Source organism: Pomacea canaliculata, linkage group LG1 (assembly GCF_003073045.1).
Source record: "Pomacea canaliculata isolate SZHN2017 linkage group LG1, ASM307304v1, whole genome shotgun sequence".
Classification (NCBI taxonomy): Eukaryota; Metazoa; Mollusca; class Gastropoda; order Architaenioglossa; family Ampullariidae; genus Pomacea; species Pomacea canaliculata.
The window spans coordinates 9840170-9860121 of record NC_037590.1 but is presented as its reverse complement, the minus strand read 5'-3'; the positions used below and the strand labels follow the sequence as shown (position 1 = coordinate 9860121).

Genomic DNA, 19952 nt, shown 5'->3' with positions numbered 1-19952 from the left:
AAACAAACACGCATTCATGCGCGCGCACACTCAAACACATTTAATTCCAGCGTGGAAGGAGTGATTAAGGAGGTCTTCCTTTTAAACGAAAATGGAAGGTGGCAAGGCCCTGATCTTAGGTAAGCTATCGCGCCGTCGCAGGTTAATAGACTCCGCCATCTTGTCCTTTCGTCTTCGACTTCCACTGTCGGCAGTTACCGCGCCCAGTGGGCATCCTTTAAAAAGAAAACTCATTAACGGTTTTTACGCACAACAAAAGGAGCTTGGGTAAGTGAAAAAGAGAAAGGCGGGAGGGAAAAAAAAGATAAGATAATCCAGTCAAAAGGGGAGACGAGCAGGACAGAGGAGAGGGGTGGGGAAGCCCAGAGACACGGTAAAAGGTAATGGAGTGTGAAGGAGACGTTGCCAAGGAAACCAGACACCGAGTCGAGGTGACCCCGGTGTGAGGTAAATTTTGATCAGTTTTGTGGCGGGGTTGCCAATAACGTCAGGGAGACAGTGGTATCGATCCGACCACGCTGAAAGCCGTGACGACATCGTCTGCTGTCTTCAGGAAACAGCATCACAGAAGAAGGTCTGTGAGTGATTGTCTCCGGAATGTGAACATTAAGAGTTATTACCAGCATGGCAAATCACTGTCTGACTCTTTCTTCCCTCCTCCAGCCAACCCGTCTCTTTTCTTAACTGTTTTTTTTTCACTCTTCATTTTTTCCCTTTTTCTATCATTGTTTTTCCCTCTTCAGTCTGTCTTTTTCTTTTTTATTTCTTTCTTTCTTCAATTTTGCTTTCTTTGTCTCCTTCTCTCTTTGTCTTTGCTTCTTGTCCTTTAGTCTTTTTTCTGTATCTTTCTGTATTCTTTTCTTTCTTTATTCCTTCGTTCTGATCTTCGAGCAGTGTCCGCGAACAAATTGTTAGCCTGAAATCTGCTTCGGTGCTCTCGGAAGCTAGACAAACATCGATCTTGACGTAAAATGTATCTCAATCGATACATCTATTTGCTTCACAATCATTCTTCTATACTTTGTGTAATAGTTCACGCCGCAGTCAAGACTCCATTAGCTTGATGCCCCACTTCGGTCACCACCAAAACGGCCACTCAAGGCAAAGTTCAGAGTTCACAATGAAAATTCACAGAATATTTACTTACAGCAATAAGCTGCGTTTATTGCAGACACACTTGCAAAGAATAAAGAAAAAGAAAAACGAGTGGAAAGCCAGAAGGAAAGCAAAATGGTCTTGAAGAGAGAGAGGGGGCATTGCGGCTGCTAAGGGTGCGCAAACAAAACAAACATTAGCAGAGCTGTGAACATCTGCAGGATATTGTTAATTAGGCGCATGCGCAGTCACCGAGAGAGATAAAAACTGCCTTGTCTTTGACCTTTTGGTCAACGACCTGAGGGAGTCCAGCAGTCTCATATATTAGTCTCCTACCGACAGTTCATATTTTTTTTTCTGACAACATCCTTCTCGTTCCTTCGAATATACTTTGATGTCGAGGCGTGAAATGACAGTCATGGATCTCAGACGTTCTTCATCTTCGGCAATGGAGAAGCCTGCTGTGATGTCATCTCCGGGAGCAAAATCCTCGCCATGCACCTTGCAGTGCCTTTAGCTGGAGGGTTGGGAAAGGTCACCACACCGAAGATACTACGATCAGAGGGCAACGACCACCAGAGAGGCGTTGCCATGCGATCTCCAGGCCATGCCCTCTATCAGCGCAGACACATTAATAAAGGACCTGCAGGACAGCTGCCGATACCAGCGCCATCATCAGAAGGGGATTTCCCCGACGCTGTCGAAATCTCACTAATACAGACGAGGACACCCGATGGGTTATTGTCGGAGCAAGTAAATGCTTCTAGATGCGGACTGTGCCGGTTGCGTCTCTTCTTGATATTCTTTTTATTATGCTTTATCTTCCTAATATTCTTCTTTATTATTTTTATACTCTTCTTCTTGTTCTTTTCGCGTTCTTTGACGCGAGTAGACCTAATACTCAGGGGAGGCTATCAATAAAGAACTTAATAGCCAAATCCACTAACCAACAAGGGGAGGCTATAAATAAGGTGGATGACCATTCTTTGGATGCTCTTCGTAAAAATACAAAATTCTACAGAAACAACTAGTACTTGCCCTGATAAATACGAAATAACACTTCCTCAGGCTCTTTCTTTTAATCAAACGGAAAAACAGACGTAGACACTTTCTAGAAATGTGGGAAGAAAACAGTCTTAGTAAATCGAAGACTACAGACACAAATAGATACCAGAAAAGTGTAAATGGAAAAGTATGGCCATAAATAGGCACTTCTGAAATATGGAAGCAAGACAAGACCCATTTTTCTGCTGCCTGGAGAACTAATTCAAGTCCACTTGAGTGTCTGTGCCGAGAAAGAAATTTCCCTGAAATCTGATACACTCTTCAGGAGCGAGCGAGGGAGACAGAACACGTTTTTATTTGCTTCTCTTTACTTGATTTTATTCTTTTCCTTTTTCTTTTTCTTGCTTTTTTTTTCACTTCCCATGGGAGTAAGAGAAAAAAAATTCATCAGAAATAATGCCCAAAGCACCGCGTGGAAAGAATATCGACCAAAATCAACCTTTACGTCCATTTTCTCCAACAGAAACTTCAGTCCCCCGAGGCCTGTGGACTGTCACTATTGTAGTGTTGAACCCTACTCGTGTCCTGACTGAACCCTGCGACATTCCGGTGAGCCTCTAACCTGCCGTCCCTATGGTGATCACCAAAATACACGATGATTATGCCCCAGGGGGTGATTTGTCCCTTTCCATTGTCTCTGAGATAAGTTCTCGGATTACGATGTCTCGGTGAAACGCTATGGCATAATTTTATTTTAGGGTTAAAGTTATCATTTGTCAGTGTCTTGAGAATAGTTTAGTCGTTAAAAGAAAGCTGATTTTATTATCCCTTTCTCCAGCCATGATCAGACGGTAATAATGACTGAACGATCCGAGTGCACTTTCTCTCAAAGGTCAGTGATAATACTTGTTTTACTCTCTCTATGGTTTTTCTGTTGGAGCTTGTTTGCCCATATGAACAGTGCAGCTGAAGAGCTGAGTCAATTAAACATGAAGTATTCTACAAATATGAGCTATGTCATTTCTGATAGCAGACTGAAAACTACCAGAAGAATAGTTGTTGAGGAAATGTCACAACTTGCGTTTTTGCTGATAAAAGGTTAAATGCAATGTAAACCTTCTGTGAGAGAATGCTATAGGTGAGAAAGTTGGAGGTAAGCAGGGCTGAAGAATCTTCTGGATTATAAGGATTCTGTCATATTGTATTTAAATAGATACTTAAAAAACAAGACAGTCTTAACATCGGGACAAGGAGGAGCAAGCAAGTGGGCTCGACTTAGGTGATCCTCCTTCTGCTGTGTGCAGTTCCACCACATTTCTTCAAAATGAAAATGGACAGAAAATAGAAATATAACTATAATGCATCCAAAAAAAAACAACATTATGCAGAAAAAAATCGACAGCTACTTTTACTGTGAGCAAAATTTGTAAACGAATTGCATTTCTATGATTGAAGGTGGCGAGCTGAGGTTTCTGGGGACCAGGGTGGCGATTGCTTTGCACACGAGCTTGTATTCTTAGTGTTCCTTGTGAGAGATTGGAAGAACCCTGAAATATTAAGTTTGGAACATCTGGATCCATCTCCCGGTCTCAATGAGCAAGCTCCAAGTTTGACAATCATACACATGATGGAGACGACTATGAGCTTGTACAGCATGAATTAAACATTGTACATTTGTACAGTGCAAATAATTTGAAATGTTAATTTTATAAATTACAAATTTCTTTAGTTGATCCTAATAGCAACATGATGCAGGACGTTTAGCCTTGTAAAGTTGGGTGCTATCTACTGCCATCGATATTTACTATGTAAACCAATGATCTGAAAATAGCAGTAGTTTGAAAACAGTGCTTAAAATTAAAAGCCATGGTGTTGAAAATACTTACGCTGCTAAAATCTATTCTCAGCGAACGCATTCTGTTCAGTTTTGGTGATATTCTTAGCAACGGCATAATGCTCAATTTTGTTGTTATTTTCGTCACAGTAATTCTGCTCGAATTTTATCCTCTTCTCGACAAAGGAACCAGTAGACAAAGGAACAAACACCAACTGTTGTGTGGCTCAGACCATCATTATTTTGTTCAATCGCCACAAAAGACAAACCTTGAGCTACCTACACCAAACCGTAAGGAGATTTCTTAAAAGCATTCCACACCTCCAGCACTTCTCCATGATATATTCGGACCGTCGCGGAAGGGTAGAAGTGGGAGGGGGAGTGGAAGACAGGAAGGCGGGGGATGGGGTTGCTGATGTTGCTCGCAGTGTTGGTCCAGTAATGGCTGGCGTGCTGGATACAGATGTCGTAAATCTCACTAAGCGTTGGCTTCCGTTGGCAAGGGCCGATGTCTTTGTGTGACAAAAGGTACACACAAGTGGCTCGGCTACTTATTCCGTCCCTTGATGTCGGAGCTACACAAGCCCAGGCAAGATGGCAGATATTAATGTGTCTGGGGCAAAATAAGCATTGATCATTTCTTCGGCCGGTCGTCAGCAGGATGCATGCAGTATGGTGCCGTGCAGGGACGAGCGGGAGGCGGAGAGAAACTGGCCTTCACGTGCAAATATTCTATTCGTGCCAAGAACTCGTGCAGGTTATTACATGAATCATGCACTCCACACAGACAAACATCTGCGGACATAATACACTGATAACTAGCTAGGAGGTATGAGAGAGAGAGAAAGGAGGTACAGGAGAGACGAGACAACAAACACACTGATAGCTGGCAACACTCAGTGTGACGAAGACGTTGATAACTGGACAAATTATGAACTGAAGGATGAGAGAGAGAGGAGGTACGGAAGAGAATGAGGGGGAGAGAAGAAAGTGGGGATTTGGAGAAGGAAAGGGTAGGAGAAAAGAGAAGAAGACACCCGGCGTGTTGTTTGTCTTCTCAACCGTCTTTCCCCTTTCTCAGCCCCTGGTGTTACAAGAACTGTAACTCTGCCTGGCAAACGCCATTCGTCACGATGCAGCCGTCGTGTAAGGGAAGTAACTGCACACAGGCGATCACCTCGATGGCCTGAAGCGAGCGATTCCAAAGTTTACGACACACTTTGGCACTTACACCAGATCTTCCTTAGGGCACCGTTCGGCTCTTGGCCTCACTTTCACTCCCCATAATAATAATCCGGCTTCCTCTTTCGACACTTTGTGTTTTTGCATTCCGGCGGCCACTGCCTCATTCTGTCTGTCTGTCTTCCCTAGTACACAATCATTAGCTTGGGAGTTAATTGATTTCATTATGTATAAATCACTTGCTCGTTTGTTTTTGTTGTTGTACTTTATCTGTCACAAAAGTCGCTTTCGGCCATATCATATATTATAGATCATGTGATATGTAAAAAAAAGCCCTCCGCATTATATAACATACAGCATCTCGATAATACACTCCGTGGGAGGTTGTTTTTTTCTTGACTGTGCCAGTCGATCGCACCAGAACACGTCTGCTCCCTAGGATTCAGCGTTGCCATGACAATTCAAAAGTGGACGTGAGCTTTAAACATCTATAGATGTAGCTGGGCAACAACTATTACAGTAAAATAACCAGGTCATGTGCTGAAATTTTCCTTTCCATTTTCTTTGTCGTTTGCTTCTAAAATATGAAATTTTGATGTGGGTCAGATGGCGGCAATCATGCTGAAATATTAATAGGTCTTTCCAGGCACTAACTCTCTCAACACTTGTTATAGTTGTTTGGGGTTTTTTCAGTTTATGCATGGCGCAACATTGATTTTGAAAGACATCGCACACCGCGAGACAGTCTATGGCGAGCTGGAGACAAAGATGAAGGGTTACATCTTGAAGACGATCAGAGCTGACGGCGAGAACTAAAGATCGGAGCCTCAGCTGTTTCTGTCAAAGCAAGACTTTTTTAACATTGGTGTGTTGGTAGAGATCAACTTTCAGTCCGGTTCATCACCAAATTTAACATTCTATCGGGAGTAGATTGTTTTACTAGGATTCTGTATTCAGTTGCAATTTGGGGAGTAATTATCCAGTCCCTATCTCTTCGCTATATCTGCTCTCCTGTGTGTGTGTGTGTGGTATGTGTGTGTATGTGGTGTGTGTGTAATCAGTGTGTGTGTGCTAATGCAAACCACACATTAGTGGCTGCTGTATCTTAGGTAAAACAAGAAAGAGAGAACGAAAGAAGAATAATCCAGTATAAGAAGTCCTTGGGCAGGTGTACAAACAGCAAATACCTCGAAAAACAAAGTGATCAGCTTAGAACCATATGTAGCTCGCCGGTAAGAGCAGAAAAAACTTCCAAGAAAACCATTGTAAGACGTCCACCACACATTTAATTATGACTAGCAGACCCGGTATTCTACGCCCAGGAAACCTACCTCTGTTTGGTCTTGTGTTCCAGCGCCAGAGAAATGCTAGCAGATGTAACTTCGTTCTCAAAATGCAGGGGCTGACCTGATTGTGGCTCTGGTGGTAAAGAAGTTTAGGGAACAGAAAGCACGTCTGAAGAATTATGTTAAATGTGGCTGATGAAATTCCGTTTAAATTTGAGTTTAATGAGGGGAAGAAGAGATAACTTGTGGATTTGTGCGAGACTTCTCTCCCCTTTTCTCTGTATGTGTGTGAGTGCGCGCGCGCACGAGCGTGTTTGTGTGTGCCTGTGAATGTGTGTGTTTGTAGTTGTGCTTAATTATTCAATGCTCAGTGAATAAGTGGCGTATTTTTGTTTGAATATATAAGTTTTATTACCACTTTTCAATTTTTATATTGAGATGAATATTAGCTTAGAGCAGTCGGTCATAAACACAAATAATTTACTTCCTTAACCGCTATTGTGAGAAGAAACCAAGTGGTCACCAAAGAACGCCGTAAGAATACGACAAAGGGGAATAACTTGGAGCCAAGAGCGATTGCTTCCCCCTTTGCTGAAAAGTAATAGCTTGTTTTTGGGGGATGATGCGATCCAGATAAGACTTCAGAATGCATATAGCAAACCGTATGCAAGCCAAGAATGTCAAGGAAACTCTGAGCGATCTGCACTAGGGTTGTCTCCTCGCCTCCCGGAAAGGTCAAGTGAGCATGCGCACAACACTTAGGGGCCACGAGCTCTGTTATAGCATCCAATCTAACTTTTTTTCGGCTTCAGAACTTTCCCTGCCTCACCCCACTTCTTTATTTATGGTTCGCTCCACTCAGCACTCTCGCCATGATACAGCCACTGCGCTGGCACCGAGTTCAGCTCCCACAGCCAAACCTCCTCCCGGCGCCATATTTCTTTTTTTTTTTTCCATGCAAACGGTAAGAGGTGCACGAAACTCTCCCTGTATCTTCCTAGACTCACGCTGAACTTCCGTGTATCCAAGGAAACAACAACAATAATAAATAAAAAATCAAATAATGCAGTGACGTAATTTAGACATTGCGTCATTAAACGTCAAGCATTTTAAAAATTAATTTGTCGTCATTTCCTGCAGGATCGCGAGACATGAGCGGAAGGCCGCCGGTAGACGGGCTGGCGAACACAGCAGAGACAACGAGGAAGAAGATTTAGACAACAAAAGGTAAAACAGGTAAAGAGGCGACTGACTGTGAGAAAGCTTTTGTAGAAAGTATTTTTCTTTTCTTTAATTTCCACAGGTGAGTATGTCATCTTTGTTACATCAGCAAGTTCCTTACAGCGTCAGGCTATGTTGTCAGGCTATGGTTGTATTCTTATGCAGAAAAAACTATTTCTGGAACTCAGATAGGCCAAAGGTCTACTAGTGCAGCGGATGTAGGGGCAGTCAGCCTGAAGGGATTCACCGGATGTACGGCGTTCAATTCCCATCTCTTCACCGCTGTTCGCTTCTCAGAGCTAGTATTCATGGGCATTGGCAACTTTACCAGTAGGTAAATTTCCTTTCACTTGGTTAGGAAATCAACGGGCAAAGTTAACTTGACGGACAAAATATTTTCAAAACATCCGATGAACCACAGAGAAGGTGAAATTAAATAACCGACGGGCATAGCCGGAACACCCGATAAAGTTGTGAGATTGCGCTCATGCGTCGTTCAGCTAAAAAAACTACAAAAATAAAAAAGAGAAGAAATTAAAGAAGGAAGAAACTTTATTCGTTGTGATCAAATAGTTTCCGATGTACACTTATTATACAACAAAAATGTTGATTTGTTTTGAAACAAAATGATCCACTGGGGAAAAAAACAGAAGACCTGATTGATTTAGTTAATCAGGAGAAAAAAAAATCAACCTAAATGTTCATTCGATTTTTATGGCCTCTGTTCGTTTCAGATTAAGAAGTCAACAAAAACAGTATTTCCCAGACAATTCTTTTCCACCATATTTGCTCATCTTATTTATAAGGTCTCGAGAAAAAATTCTTTGTTCTCTTCTATTTGATTTGATCAACATGATCTCTGCCATTTTCATCAGGCTGCATCTATGTTATCGGCCGGGACCTCATCCAATAAATAACTCGCTGAAAAGGTTTGGGTAGGCCTACCCAGAGGTGATGAATACTGGTTTTAGCCTCTACCCGAGGAAAGCCGATTTGCTCGGGTAAGCTTAATGCTTCATGAATACAAGCTCTGATGAGTAAGCGGCACGGGGTGGGTTGGGAGGGGAAGGGGAATGCTCTAGCGCACTACCCATCTGTCCCATGTGGTACTTTGTCTACAATGATTGTGGAGCGTTAAGCTGACAAGATAACGCACGAGAATCAAAATATATTGCAGGAGCCCGACGTCAGTGTTCGAAGAAGAAGAGAAAGAAAATAAAAAGAAAGAAAGAATGCAGGACCTTCAGGAGCTTGCACCAGTTCCTGTCAAAGCCGGCCACAACATAAAGGGACGAAACTTTGCCAATGTACGTTTTGCGAAGCTTGGCGCCGCCAGAGGGACAGAGCTCATTGCCTTCACTTTGTCCTGTCTTGGTTCTCATGGACTGAACATGAAGCATCACGACCGGATCATCGCTTTGTATGCAATGTGTTCCCATACGGCAAAAACAAATCATCGGAGCGCCTTATTTAAAGCTTCTGTCTTCTTGTTTCGCTTTTTGCGAACAACGCCGACACCCCGAACTCAGCAGCGGGACTCGGTGACGTCCATGGTGAAGACGTCGGGTGTGGGCTCGCCGGACGGTCGTCGTCAATGGATGAGTGCGTGTTCAGGTTTGAAGACTGAGGCAGAGCGTAGCCATTTGCCTCTTCCTTCCTTCAAAAGTCCGTACCTCATCAATCCGTCATCACCATCCAACATCCCCACAACGTGGTCCTTTCCTCGGCTCATTGTGCATTGACGGACTGGATGCAGGCTCAGCCAGCCCATGAAAGATGAACCAACAGCTGTCTGTCGTTACTCCCCCGACCACCAGGAGGACACAACCCACATATTGTGGATGTTTTTTTTTTTCTCTCGCTCTATTGGTTGAATAATGTCAGGGTACACATGTCTGCACTCAGGAACACTGACTCCCATTCCCGAAAATAGCTCCTTTCGCCCGCAACGATCAAGTCTACCTGACTGCGCACCCATTCAATCGTACACGGGTGCACACATGCGTACAAGCACACCCGACTGCACGAGCTCCATTATGTACCACTACCATCCAGGCTTGTTGTTCAAGATCATCAGTAATGTACCCAAGATAACATTCTCCTAACTTGGTTAGGGAACCAGCAGGTTAGCACGACTTACAAAACTCCCGAGTCGTGAGCTTTTGAGAAATAAAACTTACCTAGCAGACCGGCTCAGTGGGAATTCACCTAAAATGGCGAGATTGGGCTTTTTTTGTTGGTCAAGAGTGAAGGAAAGAAGAAACGTGCACACACACACATTCACACAAACACAAAAGAAACTAAGGAAAGTAAAATGTTTCACTCCGAGCTAATAGTACTCCTCAACGAATTATTTTTTTCATAGGAAACAAAATGATCAACGTGACGAAAAAAACTTCTGAAGGGCACCATGTCGATTCCTATAGTTTCAGTTTTCTTTCTTTATCTGCTAATCTCATGAATTCAATAAAGACACTATGTACCAACCAATTCTATACCATCACGTTTGTCACTTTATTATTAGGTCTACTAACTAACGTTAGGATTTGAGCTGTTATCTCCGATGTAACAGGCTGGTTAAACGCGCTTCATGAATACATTCCCAGGATAACACAAACATTGAACAGCCTGATACTTCGACCTGATTATTCGGTAAAAATTCTGCTGATTTGCACAGTCGACTAAAGCTGTGCCATCCTGGAACTGGCACTGCACGGTGGCAAATATTTGTTTTCCCAGGAGTCCCACTTACTTGCGAAGCGTGTCAAGCGGCCTAGTGCCCGACACCCTCCGAAAACAGGACGTGAAGACGAGTGGTGGACTCCAGAACACAGGCCACCCAGTCTCGCCAGAATAATAAGGAGGCCAGACGACGCTCGGGAAGAAACAAAGATTGGTGACGAAGGAGAATAATGTTTTGTGCACCACCAGGGCAAGGGATGGGGCTGTGGGAGAGAGGGGGGATGCCATTAGGCACCGTTACAACAAGCAGGCGGCGGGAAATATTCGGGGACATTAACTCCAGACGTCCTCCTCATCGTGTGTGCGCCACTGTATGGTGTCCGGATCGTTAAAGCTCGGCGCGCGAAGGCAAACGAATTAAAGAGTTATCAGTGAGAATGTGAAGACGTAGCTAAACATCAAGGGCGGATGATGAGAAGAGGAGGAACTGTCAAGAAGTTTGATGTGTGTGTGTACATGAGAGAGAGAGTTTTCAGTTTTTCGGTGGGTCTGAACCAGTTGAAAGAACTCGTCTGAGTCGTCTAAATGAAACTATTCAATTTTTTAAGCATCTTTCACTAACCTCCCCTCCCCTATTGATGGTGTAACACGGTCACAAATACAGCGAGAACTGTAATCATGGATTCCGATCTCTTCTTGGACTCACACTTCTTTCTGCATGCGGTACCTGTTTACAAGGCCCAAAGCTTTGCTGTGATATACACAGTTGTTGGATGTACAACACAAATTCCCCAATTCCACCTCACCCGTCCCTCCTTTCCAAGAATCGATGATAATAACCGAAACCTGTCACCACATGGGAGAAAAATTGCAGCGGTCCGAACACTTTGATCACCTGACGTCAGCAGCAAATTGTTCAACGCAGAAGGCTCGGGTGCGTCAGATAATCGAGGTCGCATCATTTCTCGATCCAGCACTGAAGTTTATCCAAAAGAAAAAAAAAAGTGCGCTGGAATCTGTCCCTTCTCTCCCCTCCCTCCCTCTCGCCCCCCGCTCTCCCACCTCCCCTTCCCAGCCCCGTCGCTGCTGCTTCCTCGTCTGACTGATGGTGATCGGAGCCCGCCTTTCTTCTCTCTTCACGCGGGCGGTTATGATCAATGGCGGGACCTCCGGCGGCACGCAGCCAGGGACATAGTGCAGAGACTTTGCTGCCCCCCTGCGCTTATTGTCTTGTCTGTGGCTCCTACGTCGTGCTTACGTGGCTCCTACGTGGTGTTTACGTCTTCCTGGTTGAAACGTTTACGACGTGAATGACTTCCTGACCGGTGTGACGCGTCCGGTGCTCTTCCCCGTCTACCTTCCTGACATCCTTCCTCTTCTACCACCTCCCCCAACACACGTCGCTTACGTCATTCTGCCGTGTGTGCGAAAGAGAGGCTGCGCTTTGATCCACCCAATCCATGTTTTAAATCTTTGCTGAAACTTTCTTTCTTCTTATTGATCTACATTGTCACTTTTCTGTTCATTGAGTGCTAGAGTTGAACCGAGATATCGGTCATCATCATCATCATCATCATCGTCTTGCTAAAAAAAAACAACAACTACTTACCAGGCTTGTTTTAACTTTATCCAGGATTTAATACGACATCAAGTGGATTATATTCCGGGATTACGGGATCACGTCGTCTGGTACGTTTTCTCCACGGCTCACGGTGTTTGCCTGCTTAGGCACTGACAGGGATTTTCTCAGTGACGAGAGGGTAGAGGTCCAACGCGGTTCTGAAAGTCGTCAACACTGGGACGGCTGAGACAATCTGTCTTACCGTTTATCGAATTTTCAGCAGCAGACGGCCTTTAAAGCTAGTCTTTTTGTGTTGGTTCTGTCACTGCAAAGGCTCTTCTCGCTTTTTTCCCTCTTCTGTCCATGTCTGGTTGCCGACGGCTGCTTCTTTCGTTTAAGCCTACAGGCAGAGGCACGAAGATGTCCTATTGCTTCCAATGCATTAGATTCTTCCGTTACCAACGCCTGACGAGTGGAGCTTCGTGAGGGCAGCCAGAAAATTCTAGTCCAGCATTGAAATTTAATGATGTTTCAGTTCACGGGCTGGCGTTGGCACTAACACTTGCAGTGCAGGTCCTGTCTGTGTTTTTACGATTCACGCTGTCAGTCCACTACACTGGTTAGGGATATTGCGAAGAACCTGTAACTCGGGGGTTGCGATTTAGTTCACATTTTTGAGTTTATACTCGTTCCTACCGAGACGATGCTCTTCAACACCCCTAATATATATTTATTATTAGCCAATAATATTTTTTTTACAAGGCGCGAATCCTAAACCTAACCCTTTAAGTTAATGTAACTTTATAATCTTATAAACCACACATAATCACAATTCTCATTGATCCGTCTGTGGATTACAATACGAAAAAGCTTTACTTCGATTAGACAAGCTTACAGCCGGCGTGATTCGGAGGCCGCGGCGGTGATGCTCGACATAGTCACGACGAATTCTTGCCAGTAGATTTTCCCGTTTCCGCTCACAGTGAATAAACTGGGAGCTCGAGAATGTTTTTTTTTTCATCCTTTGCATGTACTTGATAAGAATACAGTCCTTCCATTCCTATTTAAAACAGCAGGGAACATCAAGTTTGTCTCTCACAGACACAGACACTGGTAACTGATACGCACCCACAGCGAGTCCCCATCACATCAACACCGGAATTCCCCACGTTGCTTGTTGATAGCGTGCCTACCGTGTAAAGTATGTTGGGGATAACAGCCGACATCAACACGTTGTACCTGTCCGAAGAATTCAGAGGCGCTCTAGACACAGAGAACAAAATCCGACTTGTTTCCGTTTGCAGTAAGTGTACTAAAGAAAACTATATTTAACACATCTTTGAAATGAACAATAGGCACAGCAGGTTATTGTGATCTCCTCTTAAAATTAATTATGCACAGTGTTTCTATTGAAATTTTTGGAATTTCTGGTTACCCCAGATGTAACTCCAGTTATTCCCCTGCCTGTATGATGACACAACCGGAACTGAAACGAGATTTTAGCAGGTGCAGCTGAAGGGGGAAAAGGAAGACATTTCACAGTGCAGTGGAAAGGAATCAGTTTAGCAAATCAACGCGCTCACCATCTCAGACTTCCGCTGCTTCCATCCACCATCTGGTGAACATGAAAGATGCTGAAGGTGTTTTTCAGGTTCCGTTCTTGCAATAACTCAAATCCATTTATTTGATCGAGTTTTCGTAGAAAAAGGATAAAATTCTAGAATAAAGAAATATTCAGCGGAAGAATATTAGGAAAAAAAAACCACACACACACGGGAGAAAAGGGAAGAGACAGAGATTTTCATTTTCTGGCTTCCTCCAATATCCAGCATTGTCACTTTGCTTTGTCCTGTTTGCTGCCAGAAGCCCTTAAGTCGTCTTCATATCCGGCCAGTCAAAAGATCAATGATTTCCAGACATCATTCGGTGCTAGTCAACTGTATTGAGTAAGTGCCGTGCATAACATCACAGAAATTTGGATTTTTCTAGGCCTGAAATCCCTGACAGGTATATAAAACACACATTGGTGTTTCTCACATTCTTTCTATCCTATTCCCCACTCCCTCCATTAACGAGCCGGCAGCTGAAATATTTAAGGCTTGTACAAGTTTCCACACGCCATGAAGATCCACCTGCTCGCCTCTTTAAAATTAATTGCGGCAATGCCTGTGGGATGCGTGTTCTCAGGTGCATCCGTCTGCGCTGACGTGGATGCACGAGCGTTTGTGTGCACGTGCTTGCGATTTAACTGTGCATGCTTGTAAGTAATGACTGTTGATGGAGATGGTTATGGTGACATTTGTATGCTGAGTAAACAAATTTATTTTAGGACAGAGGAATTCTAGTTTTCACACCTTTTTTTTCCTTGTCTTCTTTATTTTTTCTTGTTTCTTTTTTTTTCTCACACATTTTTCCTGTTTTTCGTTTAATTTTCTTTCTTCATTCCTTCCTCTCTCTCTCTCTAGTGGTGGCTAACGTTATCAGGGGGAAAAAAAAAACCGTCTAAACTGCCGCATCGTTGAGCCTGTGTTTTGCAGACAGGCGAGAATGACGGTTTATAATCCTTGTCCAGACAAGGCAAAACTTTTGCAATGACTGTTCGCCTTTTCGATCGATGTTTGTAATCGATGAACGCGGTGTGATTCAGTTTGTTGGAAAAAATCTTTTACCCGTTTCTTTAAAGTAAATGTTTAAATTATTTCATTATCACAATATTTTGATCGGGAGCATCCGAATCGGTTTATTCCACCCAGAACCCGAGTGCTAGGATGTGCCTCGCAGGATGTAGGAATGATTGGTGATTGCTGTAGATATCACTTTTATAGTGGTGGCCCAGATAAATAAATGTCTGTTGTGTGTCGTCTGGGGCATCATCTCTAGGGCAAAGTGACCTAGACCAAAGTTTTTATTTTTTGCTGTGAGCCAGGCTGAAGCAAGCTGTGCGCATGTCAAAACATGGCTGAATCCAGCCTTTCAAACATGTTCTGGGGGAATATTTTTGTGAATGTTTTTTTACAGCCCGTGAAGAAGGCATATATGTGTATTTGCGAACTCTTTGCTGCTAACCCTGCTGCTGGTGGTATGTCCGTGTGTGTGTGTAAGGTTTTCATCATTTTCTTGAATTGCCCATCATTCTGAAATGATAATAATATTGTCCTCGAAAAACATTGATTGAGAAGACAAAGAAAAAAGACATGATTTTTTTTTAGATCTTTTGTTCCTTTTCTGTTTTGCTTTCATTGCTGTTTATTTTTTTTTAAAGTTTCTCCGTTCCTTTTCATTTTTTCTTTTTTTTATATATTTCATTTTTTATTTTTTATTTGTTTATTTTAGTTTATTAATCATTCATTCTTCATTGTTTTTAGTTCTTTTGTCATTTTCTTTCTTTTATTTTTTCGTTGGTTTCTTTTTATGTTTGCTTGCTTCAGTTTTATTATATTTTTTATGGTGCTTGCTTTTCTTTTGTGCGCGCTCTCTTTCTTTTACAACCCTGCCATGATTCACGAGCTATGAAATGCAAACCAACCGTATGTTTCGATGACTTATGCGCGATGTTGCGGCTCACTGGTCTCCAAAAGTTAGGTCAATAAATGGCTGCAAGAAAATGTCAGGAATATTGTGCCAAAGCTATAAAAGAAATGGACAAAACCTTTAACAGGCAACTCTATTTTATTTCGTAGCTAGTAAACCTTCAATACCTCGCATTCGCCTTGTCTGGCGGCATGATGTTGGACCACTGCGAGGTGAAGTTCATGGTGCGGGGTAGACAACCTAGACAGCCACCCTGTCTACAGCAGCTGACTGCTGATATCAAATTATCTCTGCCTACCGCCATTTCATTGCCGCCTTTATACGTCCACTCCAAGCTGCGATGTCCAACAACGACTGAGAGTTGTTTTCCTGTCTTTTAAGGACTGGGTCTGGAGGCTGCGTTTCACAGAACATTAAGCACGGTTTTCTAGTAACTTCTCCCTTCCCCACATCTCAGATGTGAGGTGTTATTCTCATCCATCTTCTTGAATTCTTCTGCTGCAGCTACCCTTTATAGCTCTTTCTAGGGTAGACACGCTCCATTGCATACAATGGTGATTAAATTATGATATTAGAGACTAATGCGTCCTTTATTATTGCATGGTGTGTGGGTTGTGTGTGCTTGCGTGCCTCTCTCTCTCTCACCCTCCCAGTCTTTCTCTTTCTCTCTGATATCTGTTCGTTGGCGTTGTGTATCAGTAGAAAGTGTGAAACTACAAAATCTTGTGGTTCAATTTTACCTGGAAAAGGTGCATCTTTCAGTTACCCTCATCTACTGCGTTTTGTAGACAGATAATTTTTGTTTAACATGATATTTTGTTTAACAGATACTATTTTCTCTGTGTGACTGGTATTGTCTGTTATTTCCAAGCTCTTAGTCTGTTGTTCACGTATAAACTGTTAGTTTAGCTGGTTTGCCTGTACTTCTATATCAGCTTATTGGTGATTTTCAGAAAACTTAAGAAGTGTGCAATTAAAAAAAAATCAAAAACATTTATGCTCAGTCATTAAAAGCTATTTTACAATATTAACAAAGCGAGAGAACATTAACAGAGATGAAGAGATAGGGTATGGTACAGGGTGTTACCATGTCTTATTTTCATTTACGAGACAGAATTTAATTTTCTTTGGAATTTCCTTTTAATGCTGGGTTAAATACGGGAAAATACAATATCATGCACTGAAAATGACCAGGTAAAAGAAATTGCATTACTTGCAATACGTATTTCAGATTCTTAAATCTTTATTTTAAAGTTCCCTTGCGTTTTAGAGTTCGACCGCCTTAATCTCTGTTTAGAATCATTTCATTTTATTTCTCTGCGAGTGATGTGGTATACGGATCTTCTATGCCATACTGAAATTAATTTCCTATCGACAGCTTTTCTATTTGATTGACATAAAATCCAACAAAAGGACATAGTAGATTCCAAAAATGCAAATAATCTCACTCAATAAACCACGAAGACTTCAATGGACAAGCCCGGTACATTTGAAGTCCAGTGTTGTGCTAATTACAATGTAAGACCCAACATTTGGCATTTTAAGAACTTCTGGGTGGACGAGACAAGAAAGCGAGTGGATGGTCCACCCTCAGGTACTATAACGACGTCCAGCGGGGAGTGGTTCTGACTTGGGCACATCGGGTAACGAATACAGTGACTTTATGGTCACTCCACCTAACCAGATTTGAGACAACAAGTCGGACGCACGCCGCCAGTTCCGGCCTTTAGCCGAGAGATCGAAGAGACAGAGAGCCCTAAGGGATGGAGAGAAGCTGAAGGGCAGCGATAGCGCCAGATATGCAAATGTCCTCTCGCGCGCCATGGAATTGCCTGGGAAGGGGAAGACACTCCGAGACAAAAATCAGCGAGGTGAAGCATGGGTGATCCGCGGGGAGCAGACCCGGGAGGACAAGACATTTTTTTGTTCGAGGATGGGGGAGGAGGCAGACGAAGCTTGATTGGCTGATAAGGAAGACAGGGTTATCAAACATTTCTAATTCCAGCGTACAGGCCGTCGTGTCTGTGACAGAGCACGGTCCTTGCTGACCCCTCCCAGGAGACAAGACAAAATCATTGCACGTGCGTGTCAAGCAAACGAGCTGGAAACAAAAGGATGGAGCTTACTGGATGTCCGTGTACTCACAAACTAACCCATGTAGACATTTTACTGTGACTGTGTGCGTATTACAATGTTTTCTGGATATAAACAGTTTTTTTTAACTTCCTACTTGTTTAAAGGAAATATAAAACATGCCAAACTTTAGAAAGATTCTAAAATATCTGAGCAACTATCGTTAACTCTGGACTATAAGTTCAGGTGGAGGAATAAGAACAAAGTCAAATGGAATAAGTCGGAGTAAGAGATTGTTCCGGTTGCCAGATAGCACAACAACAACATCACACAATTTTTCTTTCAGAACAATCATTCTGTCAGAAGCAGGAGCACTCTCAGAGCTCTCTAGTGAAGTGAAATACATACCGTTGGGCTTATAACTTAACGGCCTGTCACTAAATCGATGGAACTTTCTCTGTACTGTTCCCCCGAGTGCGGACCCAGTTCCAGCGAGGTATCACGTGACATAATCCCGCCACGACATTGGCTACCGGGCCACAAGAACGTATGGTGCATGGAACTATGCACACATCTGTACGTGAAGAAATAGAAAGAAGAATAAAACCCAAGCAGACGACAGATTAAGACTTTCCCCACTTCGGCAGACTTCGCATGTCACATGATGAAAGGGGACAAAAAAAGAAAAATCTGAAATGTCAAACTTTGATGAAACATCTAAAAACGAAAAGAAATAAGTTCGATTAAAAAAAAATTCAAAACCGTGTCAAAAGTTTACAAGATATTTTAGGCAGGAATAATCCTTACTGCTTACAAAGCATGAAATTCGAACAATACTTCCACGGTGCTAATGGAATATAAAAAACTCAATATTTTATTAGAATGAGACAAAAAGAATTCAGATAGCCTTGCCTTTGTGTAGTTAATCTTTATGGTGGAAATATTAAAATCTGTGTTCGAACAGACCTTCTCTAACATCAAACAGGATTAAAATGTCGAGTAATTTCATATAAAGGAAAATATTCACTATAATGTTCAAGAATAGATGATGAAGGGAGGATCTTCACTACTCTGGACGTATAGTGGATCTTTCCAAGCCACATAGTAGAAGTTCTTCAATTATTAATTTTTTTCTATCCATCCATGATCCATCCATTATTTTTGGAGCGAATTCTTGCGGATGCTAGCAAAATCCGACAGAGCGTGAAAGCCACGGGGGCGAGACGAGGCTCCTGCTTACGGTAGATAACTGTCTGAGCGACAACTCGCCCCACAGCAGCTCACATGACGTTGAGTCTGATCTGCAGACTAACCTCTGACCTCGACCCCACACTAAGCGTCTGGGAAGGCTAAATAAGACAGGATCCATCATCGTCATTTTCCTCCTCATTTCAATGCCATCTCCAGCTCCTGCTGGACCAGCGAGGCATGAGACTACCACATACACTTAGCTGGCGGTGTTTGGCGGGCAATGGGCAGTCCAGCATTTATTCCTCCAACCATTTCAACCGTTCTGTTTTACTCTTTCCATCACTCACTCCCTCTACAGCAACGCACGGAATAAACCCGAGACGTGGCATCCTGGCCAAGGCAGAGTAGCAACAATGTCGAGATACAACCTAGCAGGCCAACATAATAGCCGACAATTATGTCTGGAAGGATGTGATTCATTAAAGGTGGAATGCAGCTCGGGGAGCCGCAGCACTCGGATAGAAAGAAAAAAAAATAGCTTTTATGCGTGGAGCTGCAACGACAACGTTATGAAATGTCCGTTAGAAACTGAAAAGCGGAACAATTGACTCACTCCGGCACACGCATTCGGTCAGTTTAGACAAAAAAGAACATTTTTCTGCATTTAATTTTGCTTCTATTGTGCGCTAGGAGACAATTAGGCCCACAAACTAGTTTCCTTTTTATAGAAAATGTCTGAAAAAGCAAAGACTAATGGAGTCTCTCTGGAGGCCACACCACAACAACAACCGCACCGTCAAAAATATTCTTGTTCAGTGTGTTGCCATATAAACACACAGTAAATACCGAGAAATGATTTATTTGTCGATGACATTCTGCAATAGTCTGTCAGTCTGCCTACCTGATGTTTGTTTGTCTACATTTGTTGTTCATCTTTGTCGCAGTCCACCTTTCATATTTCAAACTTGAACAAAAGGTTAACGAATTATCTTGCTTTGACGAACATGTCATCTGATAGTATCGTAAAAATATCTAAATTCAATCGACTCTGCGCAAAGGGCAGTTATGAGTATTCCAGCGATTTTTTTTTTTCTAAAGCCGGGGAGAATAATTTTATGCACCAGTGATAGCAGATTAAACCGGAAATACCCTTCTAACGGCTTAATGTTTATGGCGCCATCTGCTGGTCTGCACGTGTAAAGTGGTTTTTTTCCGATGCTATCTTTTCAATCAAGGGCAAAAAGGGATTTTTGTCTGCAGAAATAGAGAGAAACTCCATTGCCACGATGAG

General features: G+C 42.8%; 1 protein-coding gene and 1 long non-coding RNA gene across 2 annotated transcripts in view; one reads left to right on the top strand and one right to left on the bottom strand.

The window, feature by feature from the left end:
* Window positions 1-19952, bottom strand: part of LOC112567676 (SPARC-like) — a 44736-nt gene that overhangs the window by 17639 nt on the left and 7145 nt on the right. The gene's annotated exons all lie outside the window — the stretch shown is intronic.
* On the top strand, window positions 7529-9819 carry LOC112567680. The gene is made up of 2 exons (XR_003099857.1): window positions 7529-7629; window positions 8801-9819. It is a non-coding gene; the product is annotated as an uncharacterized LOC112567680 (long non-coding RNA).